The following is a 14944-nucleotide window of genomic DNA, read 5'->3' as shown; positions in this document are numbered from 1 at the left end:
AAGCACTTCCCATTATACGGCTAACACAAGAACAAATCGAAATGGTTGACCAGTTTCTGTTTGTGTTACAGCAACACTGGAGACTGTACAGAGAGCTTGGGGGTCTGGAGTTTGATTTAAAACTATATGCAGCATAAAAGAACAACAGGAGTACAATGGAGTTCAAACACAAGAGAAGAAGCAGCGGAGCAGATATTCTTGCAGTGCTGGTGCAAAAACGCTGTTCAGTGAGGCTGTTGAGCTTTGTCAGCTAGATAGGGAGAAAAATAATCAAAGCCTTCACCAAAAGGAATATGCAGGTCAGAGCCATTCAGTTTTGTGGGCACTGCAAGAACCTGGTTTCTTGCACTTCTGATCTCCATCAGTAGTCACTTCTCTTTCTCCTCTGATCGTTTGTGGTGTGCCTTAACTCAGCTACAAAGAGAAATGCTTGGTACCACAAATCTGCCCAGATCTTGCTGCCATTTATCTCACTCTGCTTTATGCTTGGAGACAAGGCTATAAACAGTGTATATATGTACTTTTCCTCTCAAACTGCATATCAGTTCTGTGCATCCAGCAGCAGAATGTGTCTTTTGAGTGAGGAATAACATTTCAAGTAATTTACTTTCTCAATATTTATAAACTTTCTTTGCTCTCCCTTATGTAAGAGGGAAACTGGTATGTTTAGTTAAGTATGAAATTATTTGTAATTCCTAGCAGGACTCCCTGAGAACATAGAGAGTGATCTAGCACTGGAAATCATAAGGTTTGTTTTTTTCCTTCAGAAAAGCTCTTTCCTCATCAGCACAGTAAAATAATGTTAAAAACAGCATGAAGGTGTGGTAAGTCTTTGGGGGGGGATTATTTCATTTTCTGCTGTTTTTTAATCTGTCTCTTTTTTTCTGTCAGTGGGTTATTTTAAATCTTCCTGAGAACCATATCTTTAATATTTAATTAAAGGGTTAGCTAAAAGGAACGTAGTGGGTGGATTGCTACCACTTCCCTCAAACCTACTTATTATGTGTCTTCTTAAGTGTGCTTTAAATAGTTAGAGCAAACATCATCGCTAAAAATCACAGTTACTTTCTGGCTGTAGGAGGTTCTCTGCATCACTCAGTGTCTTGGAGCAGTAGGAGAGGCAAATCAAAAAATCTGGAGTGCTTTGAAGCTGTAGCAGAAGGGGAGCAGAGTGCGTGCGATGATAAGCTGCAGCAACAACTCGTGCAAGGAGGAAAGAAGGCAAAGTACACTGCATGAACTAGGGCAGGATGAAGTTCCTGCTGCACCAAAAATAATCCTGCTGCTATTAAAGAGACGATGGCTTATGGCAGGAGCAGCCTGTGCTGGGGGCATGCAGGAAAAAGGGGACAGCAGGGAGTGCAGAGGCTTTGTGCTTCTGAGCAGGAAGGGAGGGAGGGAGATGGCTAGGAGAGTGGTTAATTAAGAGATCCGTAAAGAGAGTTTATCTATTTTAGGGAAAATTTGTTCATGGGTTTTGTCTAGCTGTATGCTAGACAAGTTCTACTTTCTCTGATACAGACAAGCCTAAAAGAAAAGTGAAGAAGAAATCAGGAAAGGAAAGGTGTTTGAGGGGAAGGAAAAGAGGAAGACCTGAGAAGAGAGAGAGGAAGTATGGTCTGGAGAAAATATAACTGGGCAAGTAAAGTACATGACAATTAAAAAAGGCTGATAATGGAAGAGTATAAAACCCTTCCCTTAGGGAGGCAGCACAGCATCAGAAAAAGCATTTTAGGTAGGACATACTGCAGGAACTTATTGCAGAGCTGCTCCAGGTACCTAAGATCCAATAATGTCCTTTTTGTTTGTATCCCAGAAAGTGAGAGCTTCTTCCATGTTCTATCCTTCTGGCAGCTGAGAAGAAGGATGTTAGGATTTGGAGCTGTGTTGTGGAACGCAAATCAGGCCGTCATGTCTCTTCTGTGACTGAGAAATAAACTCAAGTGTCATTCCCAGATTCTAAAACCCAGGAGGCCAAAACGAAAACAGATTGGACAGTCATCTGCTTGGTCAAAGTTCCTCAAAATCAGCAAAGTGGGAGGATTTCTTTTGCAGACAGCAAACCTCAATATTCCCCATTTATCCAATCAAAAGTCTCCTTAGGATTTCTTGTAAAATTAGCAGTCAGCACAGGTCCTCCGGCTCTCATTAGACCCATTTTATCAGGAACATTATTTTCCATCTGCCGTCCCCAGAACAGATGATTAATTTGAACCTATCATCTGGGGAGGTGTGAAGCTGTATTGGGAAGTTACTTCCTGGCTTCTTTAGAATATATCCTTTTGGAGGATCTTCTTTGAGACTGAGAAACTATTTGAATGAATACAGGCACTGAGAAAAGCAAGCTTATGATAAGGGAAAAAAGCTAAATATCTAAATGCTGAAAGATTTCCACAAAGAACAGAGTTGATGATTTATATATGGGAATGTATTTCTATGTCATTAGAAATTGGTCCTAAAAATTCAACAATCGAAACCTTAGCAGTCAAAGACCTCTTGAACTTATGTGGTTTTCTGTCCCAAACAGAGTGTGTCTTCTTCATTCCAGCCTAAACTTCAGTCCTGAGCCCAGAGAAGGATCATAGGTATGGTCTGTTTATTTGGTGCTGTGATATTGTATTATGTTAAAAAAAGAGACTCGTTTCATTATCCTTGTTGAAAGCAGTGCATAAGTTCCTAAAATGAAACTTCTTTAGTGAACATCAGGGTTGGAACAAAGCCCTTCTAGTATGACAAATACAGGTGATATGACAATGTAACATATATGTATACTTTTAGAAAACTCATTTAGAAAGACACTGAAAGTCACAACTGCCAAGCAGTGATGGCTGTGATGGCCATTGCTCCGATGTGCTTGCGATTTCCATTCCACAGGAACTTGCAGGAGAGAGAAATAGCTTCTTGGTAGGCTGACTGTACAGAGAAAAATAGTGTCGAATTCACTGGCTTTGGGGTTTAAAGAATTAATTTAAAGTAAATGGTTTTTCTTTTCCACTTTTTAATTTATTTTTTTTTCGAGATTTTCAGGCACCCACATGGAGCCACAGGTGTCTTCATCTTACACTGGCAGTATGATCAGCATGGTAATGTACATGACTCCAGTGAGGTGGTTGATTATGAACACACTTTTTGTTGGAGAAGTTTTTAGAGGATAACTGACTTCCAGCTGAATGCCTGGGTGTGGAGCTTGGCAGACGCACTGAGGATTTACTTGTCAGTGTTACGTAGGCAGATGTGATGCATGCAGAGGCATCCCAAAACTCAGCTGAAATCATGAGGAAGCATTTGCATAGAGTCAGAGTGAAAAGTTTGTCTCTTCCATGCAGTAACTTCTGGTGGAGGAGTTCCTCTGAAACTGTGCTATGATCTATGCAATAGAATTAAGTAGACCAACCTGCTGGCACAATATAATTTTCCAGTTATGTTTTCCCTCCCTGACAAGCACCAACTCAAACAGTCTGCTACAGACAACACATTTCAGAGGATGACAATTAATAGCAATGCTGAAGTAAAACTCCTGGATATTATCTCCTCCAGCCTTCCCAGTGCATTCCTGAGGGGAAGATGTAGCCTTGATCTAAGTGAACAAGAGAGACAGAGAGGGTTGTGCACACACACTGAGACCATGCACTGCCGTACCAAGTGCCAGCTGTGGGATGAGGGGGGCAGCAAGCCTCTGAGCTTACCTAGACAGTGTGCATCCTGTCTCGTTGTCAAGTACTGACCTTGCAAGCACTTCACAAACATGAATTTTACTTGGATTGATTTGAAGGGTTCAGTATGCCTCTGACCCAAGTTCCTGCTTGCAGAGCAGATGGGTTACTAAATACACACTGTGGGTTTTCGTGTAAGTTAGCAACACAGTTAGAGTTTGCTATGCTGGCTCTGAAGAATAAAGTGGCTTTCAAACTAGGTCTGAGCACAAATAGGTTGGAAGTGAGTCACCTGCTATTATCAGAACAGTTGCACTGTAGAGGTGGTTTAGTCCTTACATCAAAGGGTGGAGGTGAGGTACTGTAGGGAGAGTCACCCTAGAACATTGCAACGTTAAAAAGACAGCCTTCCTCTGTCATGTGTGTGTGTGTCCCACATTACTGACTACTTAATTGCATCCTCTTAAGTGTACCTTGCTCTGCTTTGTAAATTTTAGCCCCTTCAAAGTTTTACTCATGTGCTAAGGAAACATTAAGCAAGTCATGTAAATTTACATGAAAAGCCTTCGTTTGAATTTAGAAGCACGCAAATGCCATGCTGACGCCTGTCAAATTTCACCAGCAGCTTCCTCTCACAAGTCATGGACAAATCAGCGATGACGGTAGTTAACACAAAAATAGAACCTCTGCAATTTGGATGTTTGACTTTGTCTTTTCGCTGATTGCTTTGTCTTTCGGTTTGACTGACTGCAGACGAGAACGTCAAGCTAACAGCAGTGGAACTGTCATAGCGTTTGTTTATTTATAACAGCTCCTTTTGTTCATGCTGCTAAATAAGGTGGCAATAAATATTCATTGCAGTTGTGCTTCACCAAACGGGAATTCAGAGATAACTCCTCGAACTCTGAAAACTTTGCATTTTATACCCCGTGCTTGCCACCACACATAGCATTCATTATCTTTTGCTGTCAAATATTCTTGTATTTTCTTATTCGTGACCTCCTGTGTTTTAAATTATTTGTGGTTCACTAACAGAAATATGTGAAGTATGTTGCAGGTCCTCTTGGCACAAATTAGTGAAATGTAACTGAACCAATTCTAGTTGCCTGGGTGATTTAGAAACATACTTCACTTGCCATTTGCATTAGCAAGATCTGCAGACTTTTACTAAATATTCCTCAACAAAACCAAGACTTCAGTTCCAGCACAAAATCCATGCTGACATGGATTAGCGTGTGTCTCAGGAATGAAAGCAGACCATCCTTACAAGAAACCATTTATGCCAGGATCATTTAGTTCTGAAAATGCATGGTAACAATACAGCACAGGTAATGCCTTATACTGGATGAGGTTTTAATTATTTGATTATTACATAAACATGCTTTTCTAATGTATTAATAGAATTTATGATAATCCCAGCAAACTGGAGGAGTGATTGATATCCTGGAAGGCAGGGCTCACATTCAGAGGGACCCAGAGAAGCTGAAGGAATGGGCCAACAGGAACTTCATGAAGTTTGACAGACCCTCTATTCAAATGGAGCCACCCAAATGACCAGGACAGGCTGGGGCTGTCTGGCAGCCCTGCAGGAAAGAGCCTGGAGTCCTGGGAAGACAGGAGTTACAAGGGATCAGCACTGCATCCCTGTCTCAAGGCCTCAAGGAAAAGCAGCCACACACTGGGCTGCACTGGCAAAGGCAGTGCCAGCTGGTCAAGGAGAGTGATTCTTTCCCTCACTTGTGAGTTGACATCCAGAGTACTATGTCCAGTTTTAGCCCCCAGAACATGGCACATTTTGACAAAATGAAGAGGCACCAAGAGGATTCAGGGTCTGGAGCCTACGATGTGCAGGAAGAGACTGAGAGAGCAGCTTCTGCTTAGACTGGGAAGAGAAGGCTGAGAGGGGGCTGACAGCAGTCTTGCACTACCTAGAAAGGGACTACAGAGAACATGCAAGAAGCCACTTCTCTGAGGTGAACAAAGAGCAAGAGGTAGTAGATGCAAATTGCAGGAAGCAAGGTCCCAGCTGGATGAAGGGAAGAACATTTTCCAACCCTGCAAGCAGGCAAGCACTAGAGTAGGTTGGCCAGCAATAATGGAATCTCCACTGTGGGAAATTTTTGGGACTCAGCTGCATAATGTGCTGAGTAACCTCATCCGTGCTTGAAGCAGAGACATTTTGACTAGAGATCCCCATAGGTCTTTTCCAAACTAAATGTTTTCATTAGTCTGTTATGTTTATTATAAAATTCTGCTTTTCAGAGGTATTGGGAAAACAGAATTTATAGCCAAAAATATGCCTGATTCATAAAGCTGCTAACCTCCAGATAGTATAAAGTATCCCTTTCCAAGCACCCTGTGCTCCAACTTCACTGCATGGATGTTGGAGTATGAAGTTGTACAAACACCTGCTGAAGGTGTCAGTAATTCACACTAAAACTCTTGCATACCTACACCAGCTACAACTCCACTGTTACAAATATTTTCCATGTAAATTGGTGTTTTGAGACAACTTTTAATTCTGCTTTCCCTGAAAAACTTTAAGCTAATATGTTTGTCATTAAGTTTTCCTGCAATGCAAGATTGAAAAATACTTCCCTTGGTAGAAGTCATGGAAAGCAAGCCTGGAGCTTACAGAAGGGATCTCCTGCAAGAAAGATATTTAAATTACAGAAAGCAAGCTACTCCAATTGAAGTTGCGTCACAGTCCAAGTCTTTCACAATTGCTAAGGTGAGCTATCCTTGAGTTCTTAGAGCCAAAGCCTCTGTTCTCAATATTGCTCTAGTTTTACCTCCTCTAAACATTCCACAAATTAACATTTGAGGATAAAAGGATTTTGGTAACATTTCTGACAGGGACTTTCTCCTGTAACATGTCATGTCATAGAAGCATAGAATGTGCTGAGTTGGAGTGGACTCACCAGGATCGTCAACTTTTGTTTCTGCACAGGACACCCCAAGAGTCACACCCTGAGAGTGTTGTCCAAAGACTGCTTGAACTCAGTCAGGCTGGTGCTGTGACCACTTCCCTGGGGAGCCTGTTCTGGGGCCTGGTCACCCTCTTGGTAAAGAACATTTTTCTAACATCCAACCTAAACCTCCCCTGACACAACTTTGGGCCATTCCCTCAGGTCCTGTCACTGCTCACCGCAGAGAAGAGATCAGTGCCTGCCCCTCCTCTTCCCCTCATGAGGAAGCTGTAACTGCAATGAGATCTCCCCTGTCTTCTCCAGGCTGAACAGACCAAGTGCCCTGAGCTGCTCCTCATATGACTTCCTCTCAAGGCCCTTCACTATTTTTATTACCCTCCTTTAGATGCTCCTAATAGTTTAATGTCTTTCTTACATCGTGGCACCCAAAACTGCCCCCAGCACTCGAGGTGGGGCCTGCCCCAGTGCAGAGCAGAGCAGGACAATCCCCTCCCTTGCCCAGTTGGTGAGGCTGTGCCTGATGTCCCCCAGGACAGGGTTGGCTCTCCTGGCTGCCAGGGCAGAGCTGACTCACGTTCAACATTTCATCAACCAGGACCCCCAGGCACCTTTCTGTAGCACTGCTTTCCAACATCTCATTCCCCAGTCTGTCCACCCATCCAGGATTGCTCCATCCCAGGTGCAGAATCCAACACTTGACCTTGCTAAAATTCATACAGTTGGTGATTGCCCATCTCTCTAATTTTTCAAGGTCTCTCTGCAGAGCCTCTCTGCCCTTGAGGGAGTTCCTCCCAGTTTAGTGTCATTGCAAACTTTCTTAGTGTTTCCTCATGTCCTGCATCTAGATCATGTCACAGTACAATTCTTCTGCTTTGCATTTGATGTCCACATTCTGCTGCATAACAGATCCCAGCTGGGTCAATACATGTACTTCCCCTGTCCAGCTTATAGGGTCAAAGGCTCTACAGGCAGTATGAGGACCTGGATTTACCTTTCCTTCCCTGCTCCCTTGTATGCTTTACATCACTGCACCTGAATACAAAAACCTTCTCTGATTTCACTTATTTTGACCCCATTTCTGAAATAAAATTGTGTTGTCAAGTACCCCTCCCTCACAAGGACAGTCAGAGCACTTGGAAAAACAAAGGGATGGAACAAAGGGCTCATGTATTCCAAGTGAGTCGCCCTAGAGCACAGCTGGTAACATTGCCAGAGTGAATAGTGCTGTGATTCAGCTCCCTTATCCTCTGCATCTCGCAAAATGGAGTCACACTGGAAGTGCCATCAGTCTGAATGCTGGACACTGCAAGAGTAGTTTTGCTGCTCTCAGTGATCACAGGTGGTGCCCACCCTTTACAGGGCTCTTGCAAACAAGGTGCACCTGTGCTGAGCTGCTTCTCCCCTCTCCTCCATCACCAAGCAGAAAAAAATCTGACACTCATCCTGACTTTCTGAAGAGTTACTCTATGGGCAGTCAGTTATTCCTGGTGTACTTTTATTTTTTTATATGTATTTTTATTTGGTATTTACTTTTATACATATGCATATACATATACATAGATATATAGATATATATATATATATAGATATAGATAGATAGATGCATATATGTATACATATATACACATACACACATATAAAGGTGAACCCTGAACCCAAATCAAGACCAAAGATGAAACAGAAGCTTCTCTGGTATTTTTTTGACCATAATGCCCATGATGTTTGCACACCTGGGGCGTAACTACACAGACATCTTCTGCAGAACTTGGGGTAGGAATAATAACTTTATCTAGGGCCATTTCTGCTCTTCTTTCTATATTGGCAGTAATACATTTAAAGGTTCCTGCCCACTGGAAGTGACCTGAGAGTACAAGTATTTTGTGACATGAATTTCATGGACAGATGATGTGATCCATCCATTGCTAGTTGGAGCTATCTACAATTCATGCACCAGCCCTCAAAAAGTCACAGGTGGATGCTGCCCATAATACCAATGGTAAATTCTTTATGGAAGAAGCATAAATGTAACTAGACAAACCAGGGTATGAGTGGTGAGGATCCACCACGGTGAAGCTGGCAGAGGAGGAGACAGAAACACCCTTCAGCAGTACACCTACTGACTGTGTCCCTGGAAGAGCTTATAGGTTCTTTGGAAGGAAAAGAATCAGAAGTTATTGCAGCCTCCTGAGGGAGAAGCTTCAGTTTATGCTGTTGGCTTCTCTTGAAATCTTCTTTTAAGAAAGAAGAACATTCATTCCTGCCAGTAAACAAAGCCAAAGAGGGATAGATGAGACGTCAAGTGTTGCCTAGATATTTGAAAGATGACCAGAAAATCCTTCTTTATAGCTCTTTGTCCTACATTACTTAAAATGCCTTGAGCAGCTATTCTGTTAAATATGCCTTTCCACCTTCCCAGTGTTTTCCCAAGTGATTAGAAATACATGTGGATTGTACTCAAGGGGTCCTGTCTGTGACACCATCAAAGGCCAGACTCCTTTTAAATGTAAAATTGCTGGTGGGAGGGAGAGCACGCAGAAATGTTAGTGTATTCCCTGCATCCTCAGCTAGCAAGCAGAGGTTGTAACTGCAGAGCTATACTTAATTTGATATGTTCTTTGGGGAGTTTTGTGCAATGTACCAGCTGGAATGAGAGAGGAAAGTTGTCCTTAAAAAGTAAATTGAAGTGTGTGTTTAGCTTAATGACCACAAAGAAACATGCTGCAGCCTTTGTGTGGCTTCAAATTATGATTTGCTGGATCAAAGCAATTCTGGCAGCCATTTCCTCTTAGAACTAGATGTATGAATCTGAGAGTCCTGGTCTATAACAAGGTCATCTCATCTCTGTCACTGAAATTAATTTCAAGAAATAGATTCTCTCTTCAGGACACTTTGTCAAGTGATCTGAGATTTTGCCACATGACGTGCAACAAGAGCTCTAATGTAATGGAGAAATTGAAGCAGCATTTTGATTTCCCAGTACCAACATCCCTTTGTCCTCTAATGCTGATGCTCTTAAACAAATGAGGAAAGCTTAAGAATACTCATTAACTCATGAAAGTAAACAGCTGGCATATCCAGCTTAAACTGACCTGAGCAAAGCACAGAAGGTTTTTTAAACATTTAGCCAGATTTTTCTCTACATAGGGAGAAACTAGTAAAAGGATAGGACCTTCCTGTTTCCAATAAAAAAATGTCCTCAAAGGATCCTTAGAAATGTCCTTACCTTTTTACACTAAGGGCACAAAAATCTCTTTTAAATAGACCCCCCTGCCACTGTGCATTGCTTCCAGCTCCACAGACTTGTCCTGCCCCTGATTCCCTCATAGCCTGCCAAACCAGGAATACCATTGCTCACTAGATCACAACACTGGCAAAGTTTAGTCAACATCTGTAATGCAAAGAGATTATCTCTGCATTACCTCTGTGACTCAAACAACTAGTCAAAATGTAATACTCTGTAGTAAATTATCTCAACATGATTAAATTTTTTACTCTGGAAGAGAACCATTTAGGTATCTTTGATAGAATCCACCCTCTTGTAAGAAAATTTGAAGTCTTAGCTTCTCCATCTGAGAAGGAAAGATGCAATAGGAGACTGCTTCTTATTTCACAGCTCCTTGAACAGAGACGTCTCTTTGTCTACAGGCTACCTAGGGAAAAGATACATTTTTTCCCTTCCCTTTTTTTTTTTACTTCTCTAAATGAATCATCTGCTGGTGCCTAAGCATAAATCTATCAGATTCCCTGGGCTGGGGTAGAAATGGAGGGAGAAGAGTAGGGCAGGGTAAGGGAGAAGAAAGGAAAGCAAAGTTAACACAGACCAACCTGCAAAGATGTTAGCGATCTAGCCAAAGGGAGCAAATTCAGAGAATCAGCTACAAGAGAATGAATTGAGCTGAGACAGACAACCACCCTCATGTCATTCCTTCTGCACTTTCTCTTTTTGTCACTATCAGTAAGGCAAACATACATAAAAGGGACTCACACAATTAAATCTCAGTTGCCAGGAAATACCTTGCCCTCCCTTCATGCATACATTCCTTCCTTCCTGAGCCACATAACACTTTAAATCACTTAAAAGGAAGCTTCACCTTTTCAGAGACAAATATAGTTAACATCCCCACCCCCAAAGAAGACAACAAAATCCTATCCATTTTAACAGCACTAGTTACAAGCATGTTTTTTACTCAAATAAAAATAACTTTTAACTGAGTGTAAAGGCACCCAACTATTTCAGAAAGTGGAAGGTGACCTTATGGAAATCAGTAAGAGTTGGTGTCAACTTCAGCGTGATCCGTGTGTCATTCTGAAGAGAAGATGGCTTCTCCAGATTGCTCCAAATGACTCAGCACTGGCTATGGCACTGAAGGCTGCCAGGAGGCACAGCATTGCCTCAGAGCTGTGCATGCCCTCAGGGAGCAACTGAAAGGATGAGAATCACAGAATCACAGAATGGGGAGCTTTGGAAGGGACCTTTAAAGGTCAGCTAGTCCAAGCCCCTGGCAATGATCAGGGTCATCTTCAACTTGATCAGGTTGGTCAAAATCCAGCCTGATCTTGAGCTTTTCCAGGGATGAGGCATCCACAGGCAACCAGCAGTGTTTTCTCTGGGCAGCCTCTGCCAGTGTTTCACTATCCTCGTCATAAAAAACGTCTTCCTTATGTCTGGATTGACTCTCTGTTGGAAGCTGTTCCCCCTTGTCCCATCACTTCATGCTCTTGTGAAAAATCCCTCTCCTGCTTTCTTGTTGACCCACTTCAGGTACTGGAAGGCTTCTACAAGGTCTCCCTGGAGTCTTCTCCAGGCTGAACCACAAACCTCTCAGCCTTTCCTCACAGGAAAGCTTCTCCGTTCCTTTGATCATCTTTGTGTCCCTCCTCTGGACTCGCTCCAATGGCTCCCTGTCCTTCCTGTGCTGTGGCCCCAGAGCTGGATGCAGCACTGCAGGTGGGGTCTCACCAGAGCAGAGCAGAGCAGAGCAGAGGGCAGAATCCCCTCCCTGGCCCTGCTGGCCATGCTGCTTTGGATGCAGCTCAGGACATGCTTTGGATGCATTTTGGCTTTCTGGGCTGCAAGTGCACATTGCCAGGTCATGTCCATCTTTACAATCATCAAAGCTCTTCAGTTTGCAGTTAGAGCTTTGATTTTTGTCTATTATTGTACCTGATCCTTCTGCTCAAAGCTGATCAAAAAGGAATCTCAGTTTTCACATGGTTACATGCCGGGCAGCTTTGGCTATTTGGTAACTTTATTGCCAGGATATTTGAAGGCTCAGAACATGCTCTACAAACACACAGGCTTTCCCTAAAGAATGCCTAATGATATTTATATATTGTATCTTAAAATCTTTCAATATTACTTGCAAATTCGAGCCTGTGTGCATGATGTGCAATATGAACAGCTGCTTTATGTTGTGCTAGGCAAGATTTGAAAGAGGCATCTGGCTTGTATTTTTGGTGTAATATAGAAGTGTTGAGATTGGTACAAATTAATTGTCCAGCTGGATGAGAAAGTCATCTAATTCTGTGTCCTAATGGCTCACAGGGTAGAATCAGAATCTTGTCCTGGGGATCAGAATGATTCAGGTTGGAATGGAGATGATCTCATTCAACCCTTTGCTCCAAAAAAGATCATCTGGGACATTAGATCAGATTCCTCAGAACATTGTCCTCCTGAATTCCAAATATCTCAAAAGGTAGACACTTCCCCACCCCTCTGGACAGCCAGTTGCAGTGCTTAGTTACCCTCTGGGAGTTTCCCCTTTTCCTTATGTCCAGTTAGTATCACAGCTGCTGGCTCTTGTCTTCTTTATGGCAGCCTCTGAGACAGGCCTGCATTGCTGAGAAGTGAATAAAACCAGCTCAAAAGAAAGAGAAGAATGGCTACATTTGCCCAGTTTGTGTCTCAGGGTGACATTTCAGTGTTTTATCCTCATGGAATCTCCCACCAAGCAGAGGTCTCCATGAGCTGCCTACAGCAGTGCCCAAATGTCACCACCATGTTGGTATTCTCCCTCTAAAATTCAAGTGTTTGAAGAAGCTTAGCTTCTCCTTCCACTTCTCTTTCCTTTGTGTTGACTATGGAGGGCCATTTGTCATGTCTCTCATTAGGTTCTTCTTCATTCAACTTGCCTTGTAATAGTCTCAGGCTTTAACCAAAACAAATAGCCTTGAAGTCTCCACAAATTTTGCTGACTCACTGTTCACATCCCCTTTCCAAATGTCCACGTATTTAATGTTACGTAGATCACTTGTTGAAGCGTAATGTTTTTAAACGTTTTGATGTTTCTAATCTTCTGCCACCCTGAAAATTGATTTGTCTGTTCTGCTCTGCTTGTTGTATCATGGCCAGATTTGTAGCCATAAGAAAATTCTGCAGTTTTATAGCTACTGAGAATGGACCTTCCTGAAAGGTTTTTAAATGATTGATTGCATTAAGTCATCCTTCATATATGTTTTTATTATTATTTTGGTTGGTTGGGTTTTGGTTTTCTTTTTTTGTTTCAAATGATCAGTTAAACTTATTTGCCAGCTGCAGGCATACGTTTTACTAGCTCTTGATTCAGAGGATCACCCAGAAATCTTGGTTTTTATCTGGAAAATAAAAAAAACCCCAACAGAACAAGACAGACACTCAGCATTTTGTGTGTCCTTAACCTTCTAGCATAAAACCAGGATTCAGTGAGAAAGTAATGTCTAATATGTAATAGATACTATTTTATATATTATGTAATATTATGAATATACACAGAGTATATAATGCAACACTATACATATATTTTATGCATTCTATAATGTAAATAGAACTGCTTACATTGTATTATGTAATAAATCATAATAAATCAAAAAGGCTTCAGGATGGCCTAATTGCAGGCTTCCAGAACCTGAAGGGAGGCTACAAGGAAGATGGAGAGGAACTATTTACAAGAGCAGGACAGGGCAAGATGGCTTCAGACTGAAAGAGAGTAGATTTAGATTACATATTAGGAAGAAACTCTTTACTGTGAGGGTGATGAGGCTCTGGAACAGATTGCCTGGAGAAGCTGTGGACGTCCCATCCCTGGAAGTGTTCAAAGTCAGGGTTGGATGGAGCTCTGAGGAATCTGGTCTACTGAAAACTGTCCCAGCACATGGCAGGGGCTTTGGAATGAGATTGAAGGGGTCCCTTCCAAACAAGGCCATTCCATAATTCTGTGAAATAATATATGGCATGTTATTGTGTAATCTAATAGCACAGAGTGTATTGTATAATTATACTAACATGTGCATATATTATACACCCTCTGTTAAATAAACCTATAACAACATACATATGGAATATACAGAGTATGTAAGATAGTTTATAATATAAAATACATATCGTTTATCAGTAATCAGTAAAAATTTAAAATAATAGATTTAAAGTATAAATAAATATAAACATTTAACACAAAGTAAATCAACTAAGGTAATCTGAATATATACACATTTAATAAACATTGAATATAGAGTCTGCATTGAGGTTTACCATGTGTTATATACTATGACATAATTTCATGTGTCCAGCGATTCAGTGTCCCTTCAGTGTCCAGTTTATGCCCCTTCCAAACTCTGGAGCCCAAGTCAACTGGGCCTGTTGGAACAGGCTACTCTTTTGTGTGCTATATTGGTTTGGTGCCTCCTATTTTGTTCACCAGTTTGTTCTGGTACTTCCCATCCTCAGAAGACTTTACCATAATTCCTGAGCCCAGAACTGGCATCTCTCCTGGCATGCTGCCTGCAGAGGCGGTTGCTGTTGGGAAGCCGCGTTGCTTGCCACGCAATGGCCTCAATTGCTCCCTTCAAGCACCAGAGAGAGCAGCTCTTGCTGGGGCACATTTCCCTCAGGAGCTGGAGCCAGTAAGTGCATCAGTGCTTTATCACGTTGCTCAGTCCTGGAAAGCAGCAGTTCCAGTGCTGTACACACAATTCCCCAGAGGCATCTTTTCCTTTTAACATCAGATGTTTGACGTTCAGAATCCTTCCACATTCCTTCTCACCCACAGCCAGCTGCAATACTTTAAATTGCTCGTTATTCCTAATGTTGCAGGATCCCTCTGGCTCCCAGCAATCTTTCCCACCTTCCCAAGTTTATCCTAGTGCTTATCCTCTGCCCTTCCACTTCTCTTCCTGTTCATCCCTTCTCCCTGAAGGGAGGCCCCTGCCTCACAGCCTCCCTGGGGGCTGGCTGCCTGTGTCGCCTCCCTGCTGGGAAGCCCTTTGTGAATGGATGCATCCTTCTCGGAAGAAGCAGGCACACAGCATTTAGGAGCACATCCACAGCCAGGCCACACAAGCTTTTCCCCTGTGCCAGGAAAGCCCTGCGGGGGCGCAGTGCTCATG

This window comes from Molothrus ater, chromosome 1 (assembly GCF_012460135.2).
Source record: "Molothrus ater isolate BHLD 08-10-18 breed brown headed cowbird chromosome 1, BPBGC_Mater_1.1, whole genome shotgun sequence".
Taxonomy (NCBI): Eukaryota; Metazoa; Chordata; class Aves; order Passeriformes; family Icteridae; genus Molothrus; species Molothrus ater.
Note: the sequence above shows the minus strand (reverse complement) of the source record.